At 39.5% G+C, this 27524-nt stretch overlaps 1 protein-coding gene and 1 long non-coding RNA gene across 8 annotated transcripts in view; both read left to right on the top strand.

Moving 5' to 3' along the window:
* The window catches only part of CTTNBP2 (cortactin binding protein 2), a 158148-nt gene that overhangs the window by 40793 nt on the left and 89831 nt on the right, over window positions 1-27524 (top strand). The window lies entirely within an intron of this gene.
* LOC146394981 (uncharacterized) lies at window positions 18939-26067 on the top strand. Its single transcript, XR_014834443.1, has 2 exons — window positions 18939-21839; window positions 24284-26067. It is a non-coding gene; the product is annotated as an uncharacterized LOC146394981 (long non-coding RNA).

The following is a 27524-nucleotide window of genomic DNA, read 5'->3' on the forward strand; positions in this document are numbered from 1 at the left end:
ACGATTTTGCCTTTATTAGCTTTGTGACTTCAGGAAATTTATTCCCATACCTTCAATCTCAGTTTACCACTCTGAAAAATTGGGTATAAATAGTTCTTTCACTGTGGTTGTCGGAATTTAATGAGGCTACATATGTAAGTTCTAATAGTGATAGCGCTTATGAGATGGGAGATGGGGAGGAGGTGAGGGAAAAACTGTGGGGAAAAAATTACTGATTATAACCAGATTTTGTAAGAGAATGATAGGTAGATTCCTATTTTAGATGGGGTGGTTAGGGAAGGCCTGAAAATGAATTTTAATGTTTCTCTGGGAAATGACCAGGAACTTGTGAAAATTGCATTTTGGAGGATTTTTTTTAAAGCTCCCATTTGGAACATTCATATACATTATTAAACAAGAATGTGGAAAACAATTTAAAGAAATGAAGAAATTCTAAATAATAAAATGGTACAGTGGTTCCCAGCTGTTTCATAAATGGTTATTATTAAAAAGATTTATGTCAACAAGTCTAGAGAAACTATAGTAAGTCCTGAAATCTTTATTCTACCGCAGGTTTCTTTGAGTATTTTCTCTGCCACTGTTCTCATTAACATTTTTTGTAAAAACAGAATAAAAGGTGATATAGAAGAGTTGAATCTTGTAGATGAAATAGTAGATTTGGGAAAATCTCTGTTTCAGATCTTCCAAGCTGGATCACCTGTTAGATAGCTGATCATTTGTTTAAAAAAAAATCTGAATTCATATATAAATCCTTTTAATAGGTAGAATAGTTGCTAGAGATTGGGTCTGTGGTTAATGTAGAGTTAATGCGTGTTAATGAATTTTTAAAATTCTTCTTTGTATTGTTTTTATGATTAAATAGTGTCTGAAGAGAAAAAAAAAATCTGTAGTCTTTCTAATATATACCCCCAAACAAGTGTCAGATACAACATAAAATGCTTTAATAATAATAGCATTAGAGACCAAGCTCATGTTTTGTGCCATGTATTCTTTATAACATGCTCCATTTTACTAAATGGGAAACTGCAGCTCAGCAGGTCAACTCTTCACTGATCTTAGTGGCAGATCTCTGATCTTTGGGCTCAGAGTCCAGTTTTTGTCCATTTCACTATGGTGGTCACTAACACCAAAGATGGACTCTGCTGCTTGGGTGGGTGCATAGAATGCCATAAACTATCCAGTGTTTGAAGAAAGCATTAAACCAAGCATCTTATTACATAGTGCTTACCTCCAGGTGGAGTCTATGCATCTCCCCTCAGGAAATTGTATCCCTTAGGCCAATATTAGTTATCTATTGCCACATTACAAACTGTAAGAAAACTTTGTGGTTTGAAATGCTGATTTGTTCTTGCCCTGATCTCTGTGGGATGGCTGGGTTCAGCTGGGCTGGTGTGGGCGACAGCACAGTAAGAGGTGAGGCTAGGAAGGTGGACAGAGGTCAGATGGTAAGGGACCTTCTGGACCGCAGCTTCAGGGGGATGTCTGTTTCTGGGGCTTTTAGGCTATCCTTTGTATACAGTTAGTTGGTATTGCCTTAACTGGGAGAGACTGGTTAGGTCCAAAGATAGGAAGAGTATAAGAGTAAAGAAGGTAGCCAGGTTGTACCAAGAGAGAAGTAGAAATCAGAAAGAATCTGGAAGGGATGCTATCAGAGAGTGTTGATGGTGGCGACAAAACAGTTAAGTGCATTGAGCTGGCAGATGTTAACAAAAGAGCATTGTGGTGGGGGTGGTGGTAACAAAAGTGTGGAGTTCAGGGCCTTGTTATTGAGAAATGTTTTTGGTTACAAGTGACAGAAACCAAATACCTTCCAAGTGTAGATTAGCTCATGTAATTGAAAAATTCAGGAGTAAGTCTAGCGTTCAGGTTTGGCTAGACCCAAGAATTCAAATGATGTCAATCAGAACTCAGTCTCCCTCTCTCCATTTCTCAACTATGATGTTCTTTCTTCATGTTAAACTTTGCTTGGGCAGAAGACTTGCTCTGGTTTCTCTGAAAAGTACAACATTTGTAGAGTTGAAGGGTTAGGGTATTTTCTAGAAGAGTTACGTTTATTAACCCTTTCAGTCATATTCTTAAAGATCACCCTCTTCGTTTTATAAAGAGGAATTTAAAGGGGAAAAAACACTTGAAGTGATAAAAATTTAGCAGCATTACATACCCATTAGAATGGCCCAAATCCAAAGACTTGAAATACCAAATGCTGGTGAGAATGTGGAACAACAGGAATTCTAATTTACTGGTGGGAAGAATGCAAAATGATGCAACTACTTTTGGTACTCCAGTTTTGAGGTTTCTTACAAAACTAAACATACACGTACCATACAATAAAGAAATTGTGTTCCTTGGTATTCACCTAACCAAGTTGAAAACTTATATTCACTCAGATATTTAGGGCAGTTTTATTCATAACTTTGAAAATTTGGAAGCAAATAAAATGCCCTTCAATAGGTGAATGGATAAATAAACTAGGGTACATCCAGACAATGGACTATTATCTAACACTGAAAAGAAATAGGCTGTCAAACTATGAAAGGACATGGAGGAACCTTGAATGCATACTACTAAGTGAAGGAGGCCACTCTGAAAAGGCTGCATACTTCATACTTCCACGTATATGACCTTCTGGAAAAGGCAAAGCAGAGAAAGTCAGAAGGCCAGTGGCTGGGGCAGGAGGGCGGAGGAGGATAAGGATGAATAGGTCTAACACAGAGGATTTTTAGGGCACCAAAACTACTCTGATACTCTATGGTTTATGCCATCCATTTGTCCAAACTCATAAAATGGACAAGACCAAGGTGATGCCTTTGGTAAACTGCGTCCTTTGGGTGATGATGTGTCAGTGTAGTTTTATCGGTCATACTAAATATACACTGTGGTGGGATTTGTTGATAATGGGGAAGGTGATGCGTATGTAGAGGCAGGAGGTGTATGGGAAATCTCTGTACTTTCCTCTCAATTTTGCTGTGAATCTAAAACTGTTCCACAAAATGGTCTTTTAGAAAAACGAACAGTTTTTAGCTTGCTAATCCAAAGAGTATGGCTTGAGTTTAAATCTTAAAGTAGCAGGAAGAAGTAAAAACATCAGCTGGGTAATGAAGCCTCCTATAATCAACTCTCCAACCTGGCCCACACTTAGCCTGGGTAGTTGATAAGTGGTATATAAATGATCCTGTTTTACTAAGAGTGACAAAAGTGAATGCTTGTAGTGTCAGGCAGAATGTATGTACCACCCATTCATTGTCTCTCTAAGCTTTATAACAGTCCTATGACTTGGGTATTATCTCTCTTTATACATAGAAACTGAGACTTAGAATGGTTTGCAACTTGTCAGAGGTCACCGAGCTGGGAAATTTTGGAGCCAAAATTCAAATTCAGGAAGTTGGGAACCAGAGCCTTCATTCTGCCCTGAATTATGTGGCTTTGCCTCCCTAGAATCTTCAGTCTCTTTCCAGATGCTTCATGAGATGTTCTGGCTTTAAGCAAGAAGAGCCATGTGAGTTACTGTGCTCATCTTTCTCGTGGATAAGACACCCTGATAACTCATTGTGCTGTTCGTGGGGGCTCAGAGGGAGAATCACTCCTGCAAACACTATTCAAGTGCAACTTCATCCATCCCCTGGGGATGCAGACATCCATCCCTGCATGGGAGCTGGCCCTCTTGGGTTCAGAATTCCACCTAAGGATATGAACGTCATAAGCTGTTTATCCTTTTATTGATGCTGGCAATTATCTGAAGAGAGTAGGAAAATTGGAACACTGTTGTATAACTTTGAGGCATTACAAGGGACACCTCTAAATCAGTAAAACCGGAACCTTTTGCTTGTGTAACTTTTGAAGGGCCAGAATTATTTTGATCTGGGAGGATACGTATACCCATCCTAATACTTTCCATGTGGACCAAAGAATTCATGTATACCTGTTCCCATGGTGAAAAGAAAATAGAACAAATTTAGAATCTCATCACTTCTTTTTTTTTTTTTTTTTCGTCTTTTGTCTTTTTAGGGCCTCATGTGCAGCATATGGAGGTTCCCAGGCTAGGGGTCAAATCCGAGCTGTAGCCTCCAGCCTACGTCACAGCCACAGCCACAGCAATGCCACGTCTTGGACCTATACCACAGCTCACGGCAACGTCAAATCCTTAACCTGCTAAGTGAGACCAGGGATCGAACCCGCAACCTCATGGTTCCTAGTCAGATTTGTTTCTGCTGCGCCACAAGGGGAACTCCAAAATCTCATCACTTCTTAAAAGCAATATACTTGATTGCTCTAAATGAGATTTCTCCAAATGTTAAGATATAGAAATTTAGGATCAATACCTTAAAAAGTAATATTTGTTTATTTTAAATGTTAAATTTATACTTCTTTAATAAATTGACCCAGGTAAATCTTCCCCTTGAACTGTGTACTTACCTTGCATTCTTACAACTTAGCATTGTGATTTTAAATTGCCTCTCATGAGGAAGAGATTAGTTTGTTTAGCTTTGTGCTTTATATAGTTTTCTAACTAGAGAAGATTGCAGAAATCTTAGGTAGAGAGGTAAAAAGGAAACTAGCATAAGTTCCTGGTTAGTTCAGAATCAGGTTGTCTTTTCTGTCCTTTTGGAGGTATTGTACTGTGGGTTCTAAAGTCCTATCACATATTCTTAGCCAAATATATGTATGAAAATACATTCTAAAGTCAATATATTTGACTGGTTGAGCCACCATTTAAGATATTTATCTATTTATCTAAATGCATTTCTTTCGATAGTTTATATGGCTGAGAGTAAGCTGTGTGCGGGATTATTACTGTTGAGCTTTTTTCTTCCAGCTGGAAATTGGCTCTTTTTTTTTTTAATGTATATATTTTTTTTCTTATTTTGATTGCCCTGTGGCATACGGAGTTTCCTGGACCAGGGGTCAGATCTGAGCCGTAGTTGTGACCCCTGCTGAAGCTACGGCAATGCCAGATCCTCAGTCCACTGTGCCAGGCTGGGGATCAAATCCACTTCCCAGTGCTGCAAAGATGTCACTGATCCCACTGAGCCACAGTGGGAACCCCCAGCTGGAAATTTTTAGTCAGAAAGCAAAGCTAGTCATTAGCACTATTCAGTACTAACACTACTGATGTATGTTTAAGTTAGTTCATAAAGAATTCATTAAGCGCTTATTGTGTACTTAAGCTCAGTATTCATGATAAACATAAGTAGAGGCCAGTCTCTTTTCCCTTGTTTATACCCTAGCTTAGGAGGAGAGAGAGAGGAGAGATGGACTTTCAAGCCAATAGCTATGATGTGGTAGAATAGCAAATGGTCAGTCAGGAGGTATATACAGAATATGGTGGTGGCACAGAGAGAAGGGTTTCAGCACTGGGGTGGTCAGGAGAGGCTTTACAGAGAAAGACAAACGAGAAACCTGGTCTCACTGGAAAAATACAACTTAGCAGCTCTATACACACAGGCATGAGATAGCAAGGCGAACTAAAGGCCTTGTAAATAGTCTTATAGTTGGAGCTTGTTTTAAAATGTACCCAGGATTTGTTTTAATCAGACACGGTGATGCTGGTCATGATGGAAGAAGTTTTTATACTCAGATCCTGAGAACTAGGAGGCACAGCATTGCCACCCAGGGCCCCATGGGGAGGCGCCAGGATCAATTTGGAGGCAGAAGGAGAAAGGATGGGTAAAAGCCTTTATCATGGCTTCTGTATAAGGAAACAGGAAGGAAGGTAAGCAGGCTTAGTATTGACTAGTTTAAATTTCAGAGAGCTCCAGAATGTCAGGACTGTCCCTCATTGTCTGATGCTTGGCTCTGGAGGGATTAGGCCAGGGGACGGTGACTTAATGTGGGAGAGTTTGATATAGGAGGGAGATAAAGGTGGGGGAGGGATGGGGCATGGGCTGTAGGTTGGTTGGTTTGCACATGAAAGTCAAATTTGCAGAAGAGTAATTTGCTATCTGTAAGAACTGGGAACAGTCTCCCTCTAGTCAGTGAAGCTTCAAATGCTAGAACAGCAAGAATACAGAAAATAAGAAAATGTAGTTGATACAAAGCTTAGGAGATGAAGAGGAGGAGGGTGGGTGGTAGTATGTGAAAAAGGAGAGGAGAGAGATTAAATCAGCTATACTTCGATTTTAAAAAAACTAAAAAAAATTAAAAACACGAAAGAGGAGTTCCCGTCATGGCGCAGTGGTTAACGAATCTGACTAGGAACCATGAGGTTGCGGGTTTGGTCCCTGCCACTTGCTCAGTGGTTAACAATCCGGCGTTGCCGTGAGCTGTGGTGTAGGTTGCAGACGCGGCTCGGATCCCGCGTTGCTGTGGCTCTGGCGTAGGCCGGTGGCTACAGCTCCGATTCAACCCCTAGCCTGGGAACCTCCATATGCCGCGGGAGCGGCCCAAGAAATAGCAACAACAACAACAACAACAACAAAAGACAAAAGACAAAAAAAAAAAAAAAAAAAAAAAAAAAAAACCACGAAAGAGAGAATAAGGGGTCAGCTCATGGAAGAACTTGATGAAGGTTTGGACTGTTTTGAACTAGTAACACACTCTTGACAGATGTTGAGCATCAAAGTAATACTATCAGCCTACATTTCATGGTAACCCTTCTTGAGAGCAAAGAGGAAGATGGATGGGAGAGATATTGGATCTGGAGATGTGGGACCAGGCAGGAGACTGTTGTGAGTCCTGGGGACAAAGATGACAAGTGGCTCGAGTATGATGGTGGCTGGGTGAGGAGGAGGGACCCACTGAGAAATATTTAGGAAGTGGTAGCGATCAGTGATAAGACTTGACTGATGAGCTGTGGGAACGAGAGGGACGTGAGAGTGGCATCTGTTGGCTCTCAGATTTTAGATGAGTTGTCAGGAGGTGGCGCCCCCCCACCCCTCCCCACCCCACAGGGAGTCCGAAGTCAAAGGTGTTTTGTGGAGAAGATGAAAACTTCAGTTTGGTACTTGCTGATTTTTCTGAACTTGAAAGACCCAGGATAATTTGCTTAGTGACTGTCAGCTTTAAAGTTCTGCAAGAAGTAGTTTTGATCACAGAGTACTGTTTGTAGTAGCTTAAAGATACAAAGAATTAGAGGGAAGACAAAACAGAGAATAAATAAGCTTAGGGAGGGGCGAAGAAATAATATCCTTTGAGAAAGATAATAAGGGAACAAAATTTTGAGAGGACGTGGGGCAGCTGTGGGAGCTGCGTGTGTGTGGGGGGGGAATGATCACCAACATGAAGAGAAAAGCAAGTCTGAGTGCCATGAGGGAAGGAGAAGGACGGGTCAGGAGCTCAGGGAAGGTTTGGAATCTCCACCATGGATGAATAGACCTCTTTCAAGCCAGTATCACTTGCTGACCCTACAGTAGTCTCAGCTCCTTGGGCCCAGGTAACTTTGGAGACTTCAAATCTGTATTGGCTTTAAAATATGCTGTTGGTGCTTCAGCACAGCTCAGCCTCCTGAGAGACACAGATGACAGATTCCAGGTCCATCCAAGCTAAGGGCTAAGGATCAACTGAGAAATAATGACTTGAAAAAATAGGAGCATCTTGAGAAACACGAGCTCCATACTGGATGGAGAGGAAAAATGATTGGGGAGCGGGAGGTGAATGGAGGGAGAAAGGAGCCTCTGGGATCTTGGTATAGTTATGATGAAGGTTAAGGAGTGAGGATGCTGAGGGAGAGTTCTGGTGAAGACTGTTGGAGCAAAGGAAATTAGGAAATCATGAGCCTGAGTCTTTCTCTTATTCTCACGATTCAGGCCTCCTGGATAATGGCCAAGTTCTCAGTGAATTAGGGGCATTGAGGTCTTAGAGAAGCCATTTTTTTGTTTTATCTTCCTCTAAGTATTCAAATTTAAAATGAAAGTGCCCTAACTGAAAAATATTTCATCCACAGTTAGAATTATACCTTATCTTACCCTGAGGTTCATTACTTCAAAAAAAAAGTCTTCCATGTGGAAACATCATTAGCCTTTTCCTAGCCAAAAAGATTCTTTGATCATTTGGTCATCTAAGCCATTCATCCCCAAAGGGTAGTTTAAATACAATTCCTGGTACCATCTTGTGATACCAAAACAGTGATTACTTTTTCGATCCATTCAGACTGAGAGGTATTTATTTCCTGAGAGGAGCAGGCCGACATCAAGCCAAAGAAGAGTGGTGCTGATGCTGCTGGTGGGACTTTGTGATGATGGAAGAATGAGCCAGCACTATTAGAGAATCATCAGCACTTTGATGGCTCTAGTGCCTCCCTGGGCCCCTTCTCCCTCCAAATCATGTATCACTCTGAGGACAGCATTCCAAGTGGCTGGGATGTTTCAAGTTCTCATTCTTTACTCTTATTTTCAAATCTAGCTCTTGACACTTGAAGAAGGGGAAGAAAAAAGAATACCGCATGTGTGGTGTGTTTCCTTGTATCTCTGGTCCTTTCATCCAGATATGGGTGCACGGGTTTGTTAATCCTAGGATGGATTCTTAGGATATCATGGTGCTGATGAATTGCTTGATCTTAGAAGATAATCCATGCAGCACTTACTGTTGGCCTCCTAGCATGACTTGGTGGCTCAATAGAATTGTAGCAGAAGCACTGTAAGCCAGATCACCTGTAGAGGGGCGTTTATTTTGTTATTATCCTCCTGGACATAAAGAGAATTTTACGGTCTGTTGCGTACTCCATATGTGTTATGTGTGTGTTTAAAAAAATCTGTTATTTTCTGGGGTTATTTTAATATTGAGAAATAAAATTAAGACTAGTACTACATCAGCTTCAAAATGAATTATTTTGGAAATGGGCTATTGCAAGCTTCTTCCTTGCATAAACTGATTTCTTTTTTTGTCATTTTGGTGGACTCTTCTGTTGATAATGTTATTTATGTGAAATGGAGTAGAAATTGTTTCTTGGGATGCCAGGCTTAATCTCAAGGACATGTTATCCTTTACTCAAACACAGCCGAGAGTATCCATGTGCCTGGTACCAATATTTAAAAATCAACTATACAGGCAAAGCCACCTATACATTTGCTGGAAAGCATAGTATTGTTCTAGAGGGATCTCCTAAATGCAGGGCTGTAGTGAGGCAGCTTGGACATCTGTCATCATACCTCATCTGGACCCTGGCAGCTCCTCTTTTATAAATTCTGGTGTGAGTAAGGCCAGTCACTTGGAGTGTAGGGCTGCTGCTACCAGGGCGGTGGATATGAGTCCTGTCGGGGCTTTGATTATAGCACAGGGGCAGTTAAATTGTACCCAAGTCCTTTCCTGCTGGCTTGCCAAATGGAGAGAGAGAGAGCCACTTGGAGCCGTGGCTGATCGAGCATGTGCGGGTGCCCTTTGCTGGTCCTACTGCTCTGAGGGGTATGTGTCTTCTGGGAGTCTCATAGCATCCTCTGATCTTGATTCATCATTAGATGAGAAGGAACTGATTGCCTTTAGTATGAATGATGGTATTGTTGACTTGGCTGAGGGACTGTGACCACAGGCTGGCTTCTCTTTAAAAAACACTTCTGCCCAACTGACCCGAGTTTTAAGAACTGACAGGTTTTTGGCAGAGGGGGGCAACCTCGGTCCCATCCTAACTAACGGTTATTTTTGCTGTCTTGGCGTCATCCAGGAACACTAACGGGAGGCTAAGGATATTAAAGGACAGAAGCAGATGCCTTCAATGGCTGCTCCATGATCGAGGGGGTGGGAATGGCAGGGTCCTGATCTCCTTCCTGCAGCAAATTCCGGCGAGCGCTGTCATGTGCCACCTACGCAGAAGAGTAGTGTCAGCTAGTCTGAGGCCCCAAAGGCTTTCAGTCTTGAGCTTACTTTCACTGAGAAAGTGGGTGGCATAGCTTGGAGAAGAGAAAATGGATTCTTGTAAGAATAGACTTAAAAATCTAGTTCAGGTTTACTCTTTTCAGAAATTGATCATAGCCAGTCAGAAATCACGTTGGAAACTCAGGAAATGATTACCATTCGTCTTGGCCTGAATTCCTTTGGACGAGACGCCACATTTTCACTGTTCCATAATGTGTAGCACATGTTTACAGTATTCTGTAATTTATTCTCTAGTGCAGACTATTTTAGATACACTCTCCTCCCCACTCTGCTCACAAAGCAGAATAAAGAAGACAAGGGCAGCTGGTTACTGGAGAAAAATGGCCTGGGCATAGCCATTGCTTGGTGCATTCTGATTGAGTAAATGATGCAATGTGGAAAAAAAAAGTCTAGCAGAAACAGAAAGAGTTGGGCATTCACCAGTGTCAACCAACACAAACGGGCCTATGATAAATGACCTATTGAGTTTTATGTTAATAATACCAAGCAACCTGCACACCACAGTCAGCAGTTTATAAAGCATTTTCATAGCTGTCCTTGTGTCAGAGGCAGTGAAGGAAGACACAGTTGCATGGTCTGAAATGGATTCTTACCTGGATCCTGCAAATGGCTCTTATTCTGCTGAGGTATGCCTGTCCCTTGAACAAGATCAGCTCTCCACACTTAGCTTTTACCTGCTTTGTCCCTGACTCTGACCTGAGAGAAGCTAGGGGTGTTGGACCTGAGGTTTGCCATCATCTGAGGGGCATGCCAACCATCCTTTATTTCCGGCATATGGTGAAATTACCCTCCAAGGACCCTGCTTTCTCTCAGGGCTGCCCAGTGGTCTCTGTGGCTGTCAGTACGATCCTTTTCTGGCAGCTGCAGTGGTTTTCGGGTTTGCCACAAGTACTAGCAGGAGGTACGTTCTTTTAAGGACTAGGGAACATTTAATGGTGGTCCAGTTACTGGCAGGGTTGGAAGAAAGACTGCTTTCAAATCGTGGGCATTCCTTTTCCCTTGATTGTCGTTGATATGTTGTGAGTCATCTTCAGCTGTTAGAAGGTGAGAATGTTCAGATCTTTCTGTGCCTGTTTTCCAGATGCTCAACAGTCCTTGCATTGGCCAGTTACTCCTCAGTGGCCAAGGCTGGTTCTGCAAGGAGCTGGGAGGAGGCGTAGCACCGAGAGGAAAACGTCACCACCACTCTCTCTTTATGTCCCCGGGAATTTTATTTTTAACTGAGCCAACCTATGTTTCCTGCAGCTATAAAAGGGACCATATTTTAAATTTTTAACCGCAACCTCTGCCCACAGAAATTATCTGTTACATTGTCCCCAGGAGACAACACTGCCTTTATTTCTTTGTTTTCCACTTTTTAATTTTTTTGCGTGGGGATGCTTGTATTAACACTGTTCCCACACCCCCTACAGTTTCCACATTTTTTCCCTTGAGTCACAAATAAGTAGGCATTTCCGGAATTATCATATTGGTGAACTACATTATTCTGAAATACTGAAATCTTTCAGGGAAGCTACCTTGCTGTCTCTCGAGGTTGGTCTGTTTGTTTGGATAACTACTTGTATGTTCTTTTTTGACAAAGTGTTTAATGTGGTCTTGTTTTTCTTGTTACAAGTCAAAAGTTCTAGATGATTAAAGCCAAATCAGAACATGCTCCCGTTTGCAGTCATGATAATGTGAAAAACATGCAAGTGGGGGAAACCCTGTTTGAGAATTTTCAGAGCAGGAATTTGGCCCAGCAAACATGCAGACAGTAGGGGCCAATTCGCTGCCATTGTGCTTGGTACAGGAATATTCAGTCCCCAGAAGTGGTCATTGCTTTCCTAGATAATATTGGAAGCCCAGTTTTTTAAACGGAGGGCTTATTTTTCAAATACTAATTTTAAAATAAGTGGTCAAGGAAAATATTACTTTACAGAAGCCTTATTTTTCAAACACTTATTTTAGAATCAATGATCAAGTAAAATTTTTACTTTCTTTTTAATCATCAGAAGCATGTTTTCTTCTAAGTCATCTGTTTACCAACTGCTACTGTTTTGTTAGTTTACTATATAACATAACGAACTTTGATAGGTATTTTGACAAGTTTATAACTTACATTAGAAAACGTTTACGAATTTATTCAGTATCTAGAAGTTTTAGAAAACTTAGAACTTCGGCAAATGAATGGTGTGTGTAATTTGTTATTTTAAGGCTACAAATAGAATATTGACATGTTGACTATAAATTTCCTGTGAACGTTAAAAACACATCCACTAAGGGTAAAACTCATAGCATTAATGGCATAAAAGTATCTCCTTTCTCTAAATGGGTGCTTCAGAATACATCCTTTGACTTACATTAGAACTGACTTCATGTGTGAAAGAGTGGTACTGAAATAGGGTTCAGTTGTATTTTGTTCCAAGTCTTTGTATTTTTCTTAGTAATCCTTTTTTAAAAAAAACTCGCAAATATATTATTATTTATTATTTCTATTTTCTATTATTTATTATTTATAGTCATGTGTTTCTGGGAGTGTTAGATGGCAAGTTTATTTCTATCCGCAGGCATGTGGATTCCGTTTTACTGCACGTGCAGCATCTCAGGTGTGCATGCTCAGTGCCTGGCCTTCTGCTACACTGAGGTGTGTCTAGAATAATGGACTGTTAGGAGCACAGGCCTTTTCCCTTAAGGAGTATGATGCAATCAAAGAGGTAGAGTAGTTCTAAATGTGTGGACGCACACATGAACCCAATCGCCCAGCATACTAGAAGCTCGAAGCTTCTCCTGGAGCTCTAAATAACATGGTGACTTTGGCACTGGCCTCTGAATCCCAACTCCACATTTCTCTAATAAGATAGCCTGAAGGATATAAAAATACACAAAACCATACAAGCTGAAAGGAGCGTCATCATTAGAAAAATGATAGCTACCGTCTATTAACATGTGTACTATTGTTCAGGCACCCAGCCGAATGCCTTACATGCATTATTTCATTAATCCTTCCAAACAGTAGCAGCAAATCCCTGGGTTCGGTACTGTATTACCTTCATGTAACTGGAGATGGCCAACCCAGGGGAGTGATGTAACCAGCCTGAGGTGCCCTACCTTGAAAGTGGCAGAGTCACTATTCAGATCCATTTTGCCTGGTCTCTGAGCCTGCTCTGAACTGTTGTACTCCTCATATCCTGAAAAATCAAGGCATATCTTCTATATGGAATGTTTGTGTGACCAGACTGAGGGACATACGAGGACGAACTCACTTCCCGAGTCCTTGTGATGCTATGTCCAGGAGGTGGACCTGTAACATGGGAAGAGCCAGCCAACTCCTGCCTCCTTGGATTTGGAGAGGCAAAGACAGGGAGTTGCTGCTTGACATCCCTTCTGTGACTATGAAGGTAAAACATCAGAAAGCAGCTTGAAGCAACAACTAGAGACCTGCCTGGGCATCAAGGCCACTCCCTGATACTCTGCCAGGATGAAGGATGACACAGATATTCCCTCATATCTAGTGGGCAGGCTCAGCCAGAGACTCCTTGTCCCTAACCCTCAGGGTAGAGGGCACCTAAATAGGTAGGACCCATTTTTCTTACAGGGGCTGTGGCTCTGAATTCCTATGACTCCTCTCACCTGAAAGGAGGACTGCAGTGTAAATTTGCATCGGTCTGCTCACTGACTCCTGATGTGAGAGAAGCATCTTAATGAGAGTAAAGATATTCGGGAGGATTCTATGAGCACTGCTTATGGATCAACACTGGATTAGCTGGGTTGACTCCTACAGGCCTAAAGATAGAGTTAAGCAGAAAAAAAGAAAAGAAAGAAAAAACCGTTAAGGCCTATGAAAGATTTTGCAGCATAGAAGAAGGAAGATAATGTTTCAAATGCAGAGGAACAACCTACATCTGACAAAAATTAGTATGAGAAACAAGTAAATTATAGAAAGTGAATTTTTAGATAGCATCTGCTTTGTGTCATAAAATTCAAGGAAACATAGGCTCTGAAGTGAGACAGAATGGTGGGTAAGCCGTATTGTGATGAAGAGGCAACTGGCTGCAGAGAAGAGGGAGAGAAAGCATAGAATGGGCTGTGGATCAATCTTGGAGGCAGATTGCTAGAATTAGTCCTGGCTCTACTAGTTCTAGCTGTACAATCTTGGACAAGCCCTCGCCCTCTTCTGGGCTTCAGTGTTCTTATCTGTAATGTGAGGACAACAGTACCTGCCTAATACGGTCCTTAAGAGTATTTAAGATGCACTAGGAAAATTAAACTAAAAGAAGTAAGAGTGACAAAAATCAACACTATAAAAAATTGAGTCCATACCAAGTTTAAGATTTCCCAGAACTGAGAGGAAGGGATTAAAGTGACAGAATAAAAACGAAGATACATGTATGTGGAAGATAGAGAATGGAGATCCACTGGGAGGAAAATGGGTGTTCCTCAGAGTAGAACAAATGAAATGGGTGCTGTAACCACAATGTGGTAGAGTCTTTAGATGAAAAAGCTATATGCCAGGAAAGACCAGCCAACACCAGAAATAATCTTAAAGGTTGCTTATTAATTTTAAGGTTAGAGAAAAAATTGATTTAATTAGGCAGAAAAGCAGGAGGTTTACCAGAGGGGGAGAAAAATCCACCTGGTACTGGACCTGTACCTGTGCACTTTTGAATACAGGAGTCTTAGCATAGCCCCTAAGAATGTTCTTACCCAGAGAAAGCACATGTATGAAGGAAATGTAATTCATCTTCAGATTAGCAAAGATATAAAATATTCCCACCCAAAACCTGCTTGAAAAGTAAATGATCTAAAGATTTACCCAGTTGGGAGTTAGCATAAAGATAATTAAGTGTGGAAATAGTGGTAGAAAAATGTAAAAAAAAGAGCAAGAAATTGGTTATCTTAATCCTTGACTGGGGCATCAGAATACTTAGGAAAATATTGATAGACTTATTGATTGTGTTGGGCCAGTGCTGAGTGTTTGCAGAGTTACACAGATGATTCTCATGAACATCTAGACTTGAGAACTACTGCTTTAGCGATTATAATCAAGATAAGGTACCTACTATGCACAGATAATTAGTAAAGTGGGGATATTTCCAAAGATTTGTCAAAAAGATTCCTTTATTATCAAATTTCTGCTATGGGATTTGAAAATGGAAACCGTCTGTAATATATGAAAGCAAATTTTAATGAAAAGATTCTTTTCCGATAGCAAGAGTTAATTTTATGAAAAAGTCCTCTTTGCTCAATTGTGTATCTGATTTATACATAATTTCAATCAAAATTATCATTGCTTTAATTTTTAGAAGTTGATAAGTCTGAATTTCATCTAGCAGAATAAGCTGTTAGCAAAGAAATGTTTAGAAGTCGATACTATGAAGAATTATGAATAGAAAGATAAAACAGAATGAAAGATTCAAAAAGACCCAGCATCATAGAGGTAAGGCAATTCATAATAATAAAAGGATAGTTCTATCCATGGTATATTTGTACCACATCTTCTTTATCCACTCTTTTGTCAATGGGCATTTAGGTTGCTTCCATGTCTTAGCTGTTTTATATATAGTGCTGCATGAACATTGGGATACATGTATCTTTTCAAGTCATGGTTTTTCTCTGGATAGATGCTCAGGAGTGGGATTGCTAGATCAAATGGTAATTCTATTTTTAGTTTTCTGAGGCATTTCCATACTGCTTTCCTCAGTGGTTGCACCAATATACAGTCCCACCAACAGTGGGTTCCTTTTTCTCCACACCCTCTCCAGCACTTATTGTTTGTAGATGTTTTGATGACAGCCATTCTGGCTGGTGTAAGGTGGTACCTCATAGTAGTTTGGATTTGCATTTCTCTAATAATTAGTGATGTTGAGCATCTTTTCATGTGGGTTTTTTTTTTTTTTTTGGCCATCTATATGTCTTTGGAGAAAAGTCTGTTTAGATTTTCTGCCATTTTTTGATGGGTTTTTTGTGATATTCAGCTGTAGGAGGTGTTTATACATTTTGGATATTAATCCCTTGTTTATTGCTTCATTTGCAAATATTTTCTCCCATTCTGTAGCTTATCTTTTCATTTTGTTTAGGGTTTCCTTTGCTGTGCAAAAACTTTCAAGTTTAATTAGGCCCCGTTTGTTTATTTCTGTTTTTATTGTCATTATTCTAGGAGGTGGATCAAAAAAGATATTGGGGCGGTTTATGTCAGTATTCAAACTCTGTTTTCCTCTAAGAGTTTTATAGTATCCAGTCTTATATTTAGGTCTTTAATTCATTTTGAGTTTATTTTGTGTGTGTGGTGTTAGAGTGTTTTAATTTCATTCTCTTACATGTAGCTGTCCACTTTTCCCAGCACCATTAGACATGGAAGCAACCTAAATGTTCATCATCAGAGGAGTGAATAAAGAAGATGTGATAATGGAATATTGCTTAGCCATAAAAAGAATTAAATAATGGCATTTGCAGCCACATGGATGGACCTAAAAATTATCATACTAAGTGAAGTTAGACAGTGAGAGACAAACATCATATGCTATCATCTTATCTGTGAAATCTAAAAATGGATACAAATGAACTTACTTGCAAAATAGAAACAGACTCACAGACTTTGGAAAAACTTATGGTTACCAAAATTGACAGGTGGGTGGGGGGGAACTGGAGATTTGGTATGGAAATTTTCCAAAATTAGGTTGTGATGATGGTTGTACCACTATAAATATAATAACAGTCATTGAATTTAAAAAGATAGTTCAATCCAAAAACATATTATAAATATGTATGCAACTAGTAACAGAACCTCAAAATATATGAAGCAAAAATTGACAGAATTGAAGGGAGAAATAATTTCATAATTATAGTAGATTTTAATCTCTCTGTAGTTGATAGAACAATTAGCTTATAGGAGAAAAAACAATAAAAACATAGGAAGTATGAACAAACTATCAACCTCTTTAGTTAATTGATACTTGTATTCAGTGACCTCAAGAAAACTAAATGAGACATCAGTAACAGTAAGCTATTTTAGAAAATACCAACTATCTAGAAACTTTTGAAAAAAAAAAAAAAACTTTGGGTCAAAGACAAAATCACACATTTGGAAAATAATTTGAATTGAATGGCAGCAAAATTAAAAACACCAAAATATTTGAAATAACAGCTAAAACTATGTTTAGATTGAGAGTTTTAAATGCTTGTATTCAAAAGGAAAATGAGCTGAAAATGATGACCTAAGATTCTACTTTAATAAACTACAAAGAGGAGAGCAAAGTAAACACTCGGTAGAAGAAAATTTTTTGTGGTTGTTAGAGAGCAGTAAAATGCAAAACCGACGACAGAGAAAATTAATGAAACCAGAAGCTGACTTGTTGAAAAAAATCAGCAAAATTGACATATCCCTGGCTAAAATGAGCAAGGACAGAACACAAATCACCAACACTGGGGACAAAAAAAAAGAATTATCACTTACATATCCTACAGATACTAAAATGATATTAAGTGAATACTATGAACAACTTCAAAAACCCAGATCAAATAGTCACAGTTCTTGAAAAATACAACTTACAAAACTGATACAGGAAATAAAAAATCCACGTGGCTCCATATCTATTTTAAAAATTCACTACCAAAAACTTTCCCCAAAGAAAACTTCAGGCCCAGATGATTTCCCTAATAAATTCTATAAAACATTCAAAAAATAAATAATACTGATACACATGAAACTTTTCAGACAATACAAGAGAGGGCATCATGGCCCAACTCATTTTTTGAGGTTAGCAGGATCTTAATCCCCAAACTGAGAAAGATACTTAAAAAATAAAGAAGAAAAATATAGAAGAAAATATATAGACCAATCTCCCGCATAGCTACAGATGCGAAAACGCTACTGCTGGTGGGAATAAAGTTGGCACACTCTCTCTGAAAAGGAATTTGAAATGTATTTCAAATGTCTTCATTCTGGTGAAGTATGTTCCCTCTATGCCCACTTTGTGGAGGTTTTTTTACATCATGAATGGATGTTGAATTTTGTCAGAAGCTTTTTCTACATCTACTGGAATGATCATATGGTTTTTATTCAGTCTGTTAGTGTGGTGTATTACATTGATTTGTGGATATTAAAAAATCTTTTCATACCAAAATGTTTGTATTTTTTTTAACCCAGTAACACTGCCTTTGTGCATTTTTTTTTTTTTTTTTTCTTTTTAGCCTCACCTGCGGCATATGGAAGTTCCCAGGCTAAAGGTCAAAATGGAGCTGCAGCTGCAGGCCTGTGCCACAGCAAAGCCAGACCTGAGCCAGGTCTGCAAGCTACGCCACAGCTTGCCGCAGCTTGTGTCAATGCCAGGTCCTTAACCCACTGACTGAGGCCAGGGATCAAACCCGCATCCTCATGGAGACAGTGTCATGTTCTCAACCTGCTGAGCCACAGTGGGAACTTCCTGCTCCTGTGAATTTAATAAGTGTTCCCACAGGTTTACCTCCAAGTATATTAGAACAATCAGAAGCCAAGTGATAAACAATGAGCTTCTTTAATATGTTGGGATTCATTTATGGAACACCATTAAACATTGATATAGGAAGTTCCTCTGTGGCACAGCGAGCTAAGGATCTGGCATTGTCACAGCTGTGGTGCAGGTTGCAACTGTGGTGTGGATTTGATCCTTGGACAGGGAACTTCGACATGCTGTGGGTGTGCCAAAAAAAATGATTAAAAAATAATGATACAGATCACTGAAATAGGACACATTTAGCAAATTAACTGAGAAAGGTTACTTAAAACATATTTCCTGAAGTCCTTTAACTATTTTTAATACATGCTTCAAAAAAATAATTTGTAGAGTACCAGGCAAACTTAATTGTAACTATTTTTTGATGACTGAATCATGGATTTGTTTCCTTTCTTCCTTTTATTCTCTTTTTCCAAGATTGGTGAACATGTATTATTTAAAAAAAAAAGTAAAATAGTTCAGATGTGCTTATAGATTTGGATACTCTTATTTTTTTTTTTTTTTTTCTGTCTTTTTGCTGTTGTTGTTGCTATTTCTTGGGCCGCTCCCGTGGCATATGGAGGTTCCCAGGCTAGGGGTCGAATCGGAGCTGTAGCCACCGGCCTACGCCAGAGCCACAGCAACGCGGGATCCGAGCCACGTCTGCAACCTACACCACAGCTCACGGCAATGCCAGATCGTTAACCCACTGAGCAAGGGCAGGGACCGAACCCGCAACCTCGTGTTGAGTACTAGTGCCTCTTTTAGAAATTTAAAATTATTTTCTGATGTGAAAAGTTTGTTATTGAGCCATAGAGAATGATCGCAGTAATAGAAACTATTACCTCTACCAGTCTTAAATAAGTAGTTGGTATATGTGGGGAATTCTACTGGTAACTCATTAAGCTACAGAGATGTGAAAGATGTGGTTTGCACTGCCTAGTAGAGGTAAATATACAGCTAATCATAGCAGCTGACTCCCTGGGGCAGAATTGGCAGGTGGGTTTACCTGTGCTCAGTCCTGATTGATGGGTGGTGACTGCCTGGAGAGATGTATTCAGACAAACTGGGAGGCCGTTGCTGGATTCATCTTAAAGTGTGCTGCTGGTTTAATACTGTATCCTCCAAGCAAGAGAGCAGAACAGTGAGGCATCATGTGCCATTGCTGACCTAGTTAGGGAACAAAGGTAATCTTATTTTTATAGGTAAGCGTGGGCCCTGTAGCTGGCTGAGGATGAGCACTGAAGGGTGTGCTCAAGGTGGTAAGCAGCAGACAAGGTCGAAATAAAGGGTCAGGAGATTACTTTAGGCTCTGGCTTCTGTGAGATCAAGCCATGTCATAGATTCTGTTAAAATAGTCTATATTTCTGTGAGTAAACTGGTAGTTTATTAAAGTATGACTTTCAGATTTTAGCTTCAGGAAGCAAATAAATCTAAGCCAGTCTTGACATGATTCATGATATTCATCATGTGTATTGCAGTATACGGGAAGGACAGGTATCTTTGTTTCCACACATACAGGTTATTCTGTCCTTGAGCAGTTAGATGCTGTGCAGCGAGGGTGAGGGATGAGAGTGGGAAGAGAGAGCAAGCAGGGAAAACTTGCCTCTTGTCTGACGTGCTCCTCCAACACCACAGGGCAGGTCATGTGATGCCACGACACGTTTTCATTTCTGTGCCCTGTGTGTGTCTTGCCACATATAAACAATGTCTGAAATGTGTTCACTCAACTGAACTCTTCAGAATTTTTGGCATTTCATTAATATTCCAGGAAGTTATATTTTGTTCCTGGCCAATGAATTTCTAAGCTTCTGTCATCATTAGAAGGCAGTGACTCTCCAAAAGATTTTGTAACTTTTACTTCAGCCGTTTCACTCTATGCAGTCCACTCAGCCACTGTGTGTGTGTGTGTGTGGTAATGGTGGTGGTTGAATGTCTAAACTCCCTCCTACAATATTCCATCCCTCTTAGAGTGAGAATGAGCTCTGAGGACCATGGCATACCTCTGGCTTTCCATTCCTTTTTATTTACAAGTAGAATTTTTTCCCCTTCTTAGAAGAGCTCCTTATTTTTTAAATCTTGGTCTAGGAGTTCCTGTTGTGGCTCAGTGGGTTAAGGCCCCGCACTGTCTCTGTGAAGATGCGGATTCGATCCCTGGCCTCGCTTAGTGTGGGTTAAGGATCTGATGTTGCCTTGGCTGTGGCATAGGTGTCAGCTGCAACTCGATTTGATCCCTGGCCCAAGAACTTCTATGGGCCGCAAGTGTGGCCGTAAAAAGAAAAAAAATCTTAGTCTGCTGAAACTCCTTAGCACTAAGATAGCAATTTAGAACTAGGTTGATAATTTTTTATGTTGACTGTCTAGAAAAATCTATGTGTTTTCCACCCCTCTTGATTTTGAATAACAGTATTTCAGGGTTTGAGAGGAGCATAGTGGTTGAGGAGCCAACTGCCGTCCTGATTTTTGAGCCTTCTGCACCTCGTTTCTACCATTTCACCTGACGTTTGAAACACAGCAAGAGACAGATTTCACTCCAATCCAGTGCGACTTACTGTATCTTTGGAACAGTTTTGACGCTTAAACATTTCTTACTATAATGGCCGTAATTCTGTTCCTTAGGAATCATGTAAATAGTCAAATACTTCTTTAAACAGGAAAAGACTTCAGATACTTCAAGAGTGCTATTGTGCTGCCTTAAGTCTTTTAAGCATCCCTGTTTTCTCTTTCTATTCCATTCTGTCTTCAGGTCCTTTTTCTATTGATCATTCTTTATATATTTCACTCAGAAAAACCCAGTGGTCCAGGGATTGTCTAGTTCTGATAAGTTCTTTCCTCTTAATTAATGAAGCCTGATTTTGAGTTCTGGTTTGAGGTATACGGGAAGGACAAGGTTCATTTCATGGTTCACTCCTTGAATGTAGTGTTGATTGCAGCCCCTAAGTGTTTTTTCATACTTGCATCTGTGTTTCTAATCAAGAATTGACTCACGTATTTCCTGCAAAACTCCATCTTGCTAGATTGGGCTCATCACTTGTACCATGTTGTATCCTTAGCACCCATGGTAGTGGCCCCTGTATTGAATAGGCTAGAGCTGAGAACAGAATTCCTCTGTAGTCTTACAGTTAGATATGTATTAATGATAATTTTTAAAAAAAATTTTATGTAGTTAGTGCCTTTTGATAATGTGCTTTTGCAGAAAAGCATATTTAGAAACCGTTTTTTAAATTGAACTATATTTTCCACCTAAATGATATTCTGTGAAGAGTCGGGGAAAATACATTTAAGTTTGATTATATTATGTTAGTCTATGGTCAGTAACAAGTATTATAGGGAATATGGAAAACTTAACTATGTGGAATATTGCATATTTTTGTTTTTTAAACTTTTGTTTTATTGGTTTGAATAGTGTTGTAAACAATACTTTTTTTAATTTTTAGTTTTTATTTATTTATTTATCTTTTTAGGGCCGAACCTGTGGCATATGGAGTTTCCCAGGCTAGGGGTCGAATCAGAGTTCCAGCTGCTGACAGCAATTCCAGATCTGAGCCACATCTCTGACCTACACCACAGCTCACAGCAACGCCAGTTCCTTAACCCACTGAGAGAGGCCAGGGATCAAACCTGAATCCTCATGGATACTAATCGGGTTTGTTACCGCTAGCCACTATGGAAACACCTAACCCATTACTTACTTATTTATGTATTTATTTATTATTTTTATTTTTTTATTAGTCAAATGAATTTATCACATTTATAGTTGTATAATGATCATCACAATCTAATTTTATAGGATTTCCATCCCATACCCCCAGCGCATCCCCCCACCCCCCCAACTGTCTCCTTTGGAAACCATAAGTTTTTCAAAGCCTGGGCAACAGTATCTGCTCTGCAAAGAAGTTCATTGTGTCCTTTTTTTCAGATTCCACATGTCAGTGAAAGCATTTGATGTTGGTGTCTCATTGTCTGACTGACTTCACTCAGCATGATAGTTTCAGGGTCCATCCATGTTGCTAAAAATGCCAGTATTTCATTCCTTTTGATGGCTGAGTAATATTCCATTGTGTATATGTACCACATCTTCTTGATCCACTCCTCTGTCGATGGTCATTTAGGTTGTTTCCATGTCTTGGCTATTGTAAATAGTGCTGCAATGAACATCAGAGTACATGTGTCTTTGCAAGTCATGGTTTTCTCTGGATAGATGCCCAGGAGTGGGCTTGCTGGATCAAATGGTAGTTCTATGTTTAGTTTTCTGAGGACTCTCCATACTGCTTTCCACAGTGGTTGCCCCAATTTACAATCCCACTGGCAGTGTACTGGGATTCCTTTTTCTCCACACCCTCTCCAGCACTCCTTGTTTGTAGACTTTTGGATGATGGCCGTTCTGGCTGGTGTAAGGTGTCACCTTATCGTGGTTTTGATTTGCATCTCTCTAATAATGAGTGACGCTGAACATCTTTTCACGTGTTTCTTGGCCATCCGTATGTCTTCTTTGGAGAACTGTCTGTTTAGATCTTCTGCCCATTTTTGGATGGGGTTGTTTGTTATTTTGGTATGGAGCTGCAGAAGGTGTTTATAAATTTTGGAGATTAATCCGTTGTCAGTCGATTCACTTGCAAAGATTTTCTCCCATTCTGTGGGTTGTCTTTTCGTTTCCTTTAGGGTTTCCTTTGCTGTGCAGAAACTTTGAAGTTTGATTAGGTCCCATTTGTTGATTTTTGTTTTTGCTATGAGTACTCTAAGAGGTGGATCTGAGAAGATGTTGCTGTCGTTTATGCCAGAGAGTGTTTGGCCTATGTTTTCCTCCAAGAGTTTTATAGTATCTGGTCTTTAATCCATTTGGAGTTTATTTTTGTGTGTGGTGTTAGGGAGTGTTCTAATTTCATTCTTTTCCATGTGGCTGTCGAGTTTTCCCAGTACCATTTATTGAACAAGCTGTCTTTTCTCCATTGTATATGCTTGCCTCCGTTGTCATAGATAAGTTGGCTGTAGGTGGGTGGGTTTAATTCTGGGCTTTCTGTCCTGTTCGACTGATCTATATTTCTGCCTTTGTGCCAGTAACCATACGGTTTTGATGCCTGTTGCTTTGGAGTATAGCGTGAAGTCCGGGAGCCTGATTCCTCCAGGTCCATTTTTCTTTTTCAGGATGTCTTTGGCTATGCTGGGTCTTTTGTGCTTCCAAACACACTTTAAAGTATTTTGTTTGAGTTCTGTGAAAAATGTCCTTGGTAATTTGATAGGGATTGCATTGAATCTGTAGATTGCCTTAGATAGTATAGTCATTTTGATAAAATTGACTCTTCCAGTCCTAGAGCATGGGATGTTTTTCCATCTCTTTGTGTCATCTTTGATGTCTTTCATCAGTGTCTTAGAGTTTTCAGAGTACAGGTCTTTTGTCTCTTTAGGTAGGTTTACTCCTAGGTATTTTATTCTTTTGGATGCGATGGTAAACGGGATTGTTTGCCTAACTTCTCCTTCTGCTCTTGCATTGTTAGTGTATAGAAATGGGGTTGATTTCTGTGTATTAACTTTGTATCCTGCGACTTTGCCAATTTCATGGATGAGGTCTAACAGTTTTCTGGTAGAGTCTTTAGGATTCTCTAGGTATAGTATCATGTCATCTGCAAAGAGTGGTAGTTTTACTTCTTCCTTTCCAATTTGGATTCCTTTTATTTCTTTTACTTCTCTGATTGCTGTGGCTAGGACTTCCAAAACTATGTTGAATAGTAGTGGTGAGGGCGGACATCCTTGTCTTGTTCCTGATCTCAACAATACTTATTTTTGAAATCTCTTCTAGTGTTCCAAAATACTTTAGTCATAATTACAAAGTACTTCAAAGCATAGGCTTTGGAGTAAGACTGCCTGGGTTGAATACCAGCTCCCGTTGAAGTGACCTGGGGAGAGTAAGCTAATCTTTCTAAGCTTCAGTTAGCTTGTCTATAAAATGTCACTTTAAAAACTGGCTATCTCTGGAGTTCCTGTCGAGGCTCAGCGGTTAACAAACCTGGCTAGCATCCATGAGGACGCAGGTTTGATCCCTGGCCTCACTCAGTGGGCTAAGGATCCTGCATTGCAGTGAGCTGTGGTGAAGTTTGCAGACATGGCTCAGATCCCGCGTGGCTGTGGTGTAGGCTGGCAGCTCTAACTCTGATTGGACCCTAGCCTGGGATCCTCTGCTGAGGGTGCAGCCCTAAAAAATAATAATAACAATAATAATAATAAAGAAAATGGCTATCTCTTGGACTTTTAGGATGAAATGAATATTAAACACCTCAGTGTTTTCAGTAAAATTTATCTTTTATTGGTATTTTTAATGTTAAAAAAATCATTCCAGCTTTTCAGAAGATAAAATAATTTTAGTTGTATAAGTTTGCCAATATGTTTTAAAATTAATTGGTGATAGGTTTTAATTTTGACCTACAAGGCAAGTTAGGGTTTTTTCCCTAAGAGAATTAAAATACTATAGAAAAAGATGAAGAGCTAAAGTACTTTTCCTTTTATTATTACTAATCAGGTCCACCCTAGTTCATTTGATATTCTAGAACAATGAAAGCCAAAAGTAGGAACTCCGTATCTGTCAAATCCTCTATTAATAATAACTGTTTTTATTTCTTGCTTCTGACTTTCTCATGATTCTGTAAAGCTTCAGATTCTGGTGAAATTATGCTTTGACTTATCAGTGTAGCTGGGTTTGATTTTTTCCTAAGAATCTGTTTTCATAATTATAGTTAGTCTGTGTCTTCATAATGACTCATTTCCCTGAAATGCATTTCATTCTCAAGTAATTCTGATGCGTAAACCAAGAAGTTATCTGCACATTCAGCTCTTCCTTTTTTAGGGAAAAGCCTCTTCAAACCCAGAATGATAAACATTTCAAGTCCTTTTTGGTTACAGGGCCTCCCTAAATGTTAATTCTTCTGTATACTATTGAGCTGCCCTTATAAAAAGTAATATGATACATTAAAAATCAAGTACTCAGGGAGTTCCCACTATGGTGTAATGGATTAGAATCTGACTGCAGCAGCTCTGGTCACTGTGGATGCCAATCAGATCCCCAGCCTGGTGCAATGTGTTAAGGATCTGGCATTGCTGCAGTTTCAGTGTAGGTCACAGCTGTGGCTCAGATTCAACCCCTGGCCAAAAAATGCCATATGCTGTGGGTGTGGCCATAAAAAATTTAACTACTCTGTTACAAAGAAAGGTGTGCAAAGAAAGGTGTACTTCTTATAAGAATGCTAAAGAGGAAGTAAAGAGTAATAGTTGAAAAATCAGAACTGCTGCTTATAGCTTTAAGGATATAAAAAATTCATGTTGAATATATCTAACATGTATAAACAAACTTCTATGTGGCCGTAAAATAACATTATTACCTGGCATTTCTGAAAACAGTCATGGAATTGGAGGTCAGTTTCATGTTAGTGGAGTACATGCAATCATCTTTGATTTTACCTGAGATTTCCAGGCTTTTAGGAACTTTTAACAGAAAACGAAATCGTAGTTGCGTATGTGCAAGCTGTCTTAGAGACAAATGAGGCTGCTTCATTGACCTCATTTTGAAAATGAAAGATACCAGGAAAAACTTACATAGTCTATTAGCACTGCTTCTTAAAAGAATCTAAGGTATGTATCTTGGATTTCATCATAAAGGTTAAGTGTCAGCCCATACTGGCAAACTAGATCAGTTGACAGTTTTATTTTGCAATCTTGTACACATGTAATTTTATTGTCAGCAGAAAAAAGTTGCCCACATTTAATAATGCCATAGCGTGATTAATAATTTAAAAGCAAAACCAAACACAACCCAAAAAAGAAACATGCAAAACTTTTACACTGGCAAAAAGACAAAAGGTGTTAAATATTTTCAGACTATAAATATCTATTTAAACTGGAAATAGGTCTGTGATATATGCATTTAACTCATTAATTTTAACCCATTTATCAAAAATCCACTCTGATTTAAGAATGCCTTGTATGGTTAAGAAATGTCTTGAGTTACTGCTACCAATATTCTACATCATAAGATATGTTAGCTATCTAAGGAGAAATCAGGTGATTTTAATTGGTTGTTAAAATATAAGTTACGGCAAGGGACCCAGCGTGATAAATACTGGATGCTGAAATGAAGACCAAGGTGCAGAATTTTCAGAAGAAATTTTGAAATACAGCTTTGACTTTTAAACTCCTTACTCACATCGAGAGTATTAAAAAAACTCTAATTTTGGAGATTAAAGAGAGAAAGATTTTTATGAAAGAGCTTTCCCCTGGAGAGAATGCTGTGCATCCTGCCCCATATAGTTGTTTCCCTTTATCTCAAGAAGAGTGTGCTTCAAGCAGACTATTCAATGACTGACTTGGTTTCTCCAGCAGGTCTTGGTGCTCTGAGTGGAAGTGGGGCTGGAAAAGCAGATGTTCTGTGGAAATGGCAGAATCATGTTTGCAGTGGTTATCTTGTACACACCCAGATTTTCTTTAGATGAAGATAGAGGAGTGTTTCCCATAGACTAGGTTGGGACATGGGCATCAAAAACTGGGAATGAGATTGATTCAGGTCCTGTTCAGTGGAGAGGTCTGGACAACATGGGACCAGCAAAAACAAAACAAAACAAAAAACAAACAAACACAGGATTCTAGATGCTACATAACATGTGTATGCAAGGCTGGCTTCGTGGGCATGCAAGCTCTATAATAATAGAGGGTGGTGCATTTAGAAGGGTCCCATACTTGGTTAAAGGGTATGCTGTTAGCATCTTGAAATTCTTAATAACTTTGGAACAAAGAGCACATTTTTGTTTTGTACTGGGCCCTGCAGGTTATGTCGTCTGTCCTAAATTTGCGATTTACATTGGGGAAACTGTAGAGGTAGGGTCCCTAGCAGTGGGAAAGGGGTGACTTTCTCAAATCACAAAGCACTTCATTGGAAAAGAGTAGGCTTTAAATATTTGCCACACCCAGTTGGTAAGACTGATCAATGGACTGAAGCAGTCAGACAGAATGCTTCTTTTTCCCTCACCTCCATCTTCATCATCATCTTCTACCTCTGGTTCCTTCCAACCCAGAGAGGACTAGAACAGGAAAGAGGGCGAGAAGAGTGGTTTTCTTAAACACTTCCTTCCCAGGTGATACGGATCCTAGTTGGGGAAGGAAGGCCATCATACCACTGAAGCTGGATATTCTGATATCAAGTTGAGACTTGAAGTGACTACAGGAACTGTGTTAGATAAAGGTAATCAGAAAAACCATGGGGGCTTTCCCAAGTTTTCATCTAGGGGT

This window comes from Sus scrofa, chromosome 18, assembly GCF_054392235.1.
Source record: "Sus scrofa isolate SSC_HxYL_T2T_F1_AM1 chromosome 18, Sscrofa_HxYL_maternal_Yorkshire_Landrace_v2.0, whole genome shotgun sequence".
In the NCBI taxonomy this organism is placed as follows: Eukaryota; Metazoa; Chordata; class Mammalia; order Artiodactyla; family Suidae; genus Sus; species Sus scrofa.